The sequence below is a fragment of the Elephantulus edwardii genome, unplaced genomic scaffold (genome assembly GCF_000299155.1).
Source record: "Elephantulus edwardii isolate Elephantulus edwardi_28Jun2011 unplaced genomic scaffold, EleEdw1.0 scaffold00423, whole genome shotgun sequence".
Taxonomy (NCBI): Eukaryota; Metazoa; Chordata; class Mammalia; order Macroscelidea; family Macroscelididae; genus Elephantulus; species Elephantulus edwardii.
In genome coordinates, this window is record NW_006400173.1 from 228544 (window position 1) to 229673 (window position 1130).

Below are 1130 nucleotides of genomic sequence, written 5' to 3' on the forward strand. Positions count from 1 at the left end.
GGCGCAGGATAGAGCAGGGTTTAGAGCTGTTGTGCATAGGGTCGCTATGAGTCGGAAACGACTCGATGGCACATAACAACAACAACAATGTATAAATACTTTTAAATATATTGATAAGAATTCTCCTCTATTTTTATTTTCTTGAATGTTTTAATCATGAAACGGTGTTTGATTCTGTCCTTAGTCTTTTATGAATAAATTTATAGAATCATGTCATTCTTACTCTTTGTTTTATTAATGTGACTAATTACATTAATTGTCTTTCGTCTGTTGAACCATCCTTACATGCCTATTATGAATCCCTCTTGGTCATGATGAATTATATTTTTTGTATACTGTTGAAATCTATTGGGCAAGATTTTGTTAGAACTATTGCATCTATGTTCATGAAAGATATTAGAAAATAACTTTCTTTTTTGTGATATCTTTCATAGAATGACTCTGGGAATGTTTCTTTTTTTCTGTTTTGTTTTGTTTTTTTTTTTTTTAAATTATTTAAGCAGAACTGATGAGCTTGTCTCTGAATGCATGGTAGAATTCACCCATCAATATATCTAGGCCAGGACTTTTTTTGGGTAGAGTCTTTTTATGACCTTCTCAAGATCTTCTTTTGTAATGGATCTGTTCAAGTGTTCTGTTTGTGTCAAATTGGTATGAGTCACTAGGAATTAGGACATTTCCTCTACGTTTTCAAATTTGTTATAGTTTAATTTTTCATATTTTTCTGTCGTTATTGTTTTTTGTTTTAACTGATTCTGTTGTGATGCCACCTCTTTAATTTTTTGTTAGAATTATTTGTATTTTCCCTTTTGTTAGATTTGCCAGTAGTTTGTATCTTTTATTGAACCTTTCAAAGAACCTGCTCCTGGTCTGGTTGGCGGTTTAAATTTTCTGTTTTCGATCCCATTTATTTCAGCATTTATTTATCCTTATCATTGCCTTTCTTCTAGAGCCTATGATATTAGATAGTTGTTCTTTTTCTATCTGCTGGAAATATTAAGTTAGGTAGTTTATTTTATTCCTTTCTTTTTTTTTTTTTCTATACGGATGACACAACCCTGCTTGCTGAAACTGAGGAGGACCTGAAGCGCCTGCTGCAGAGTGTCAAGGACTGCAGCCTGCAATATGGA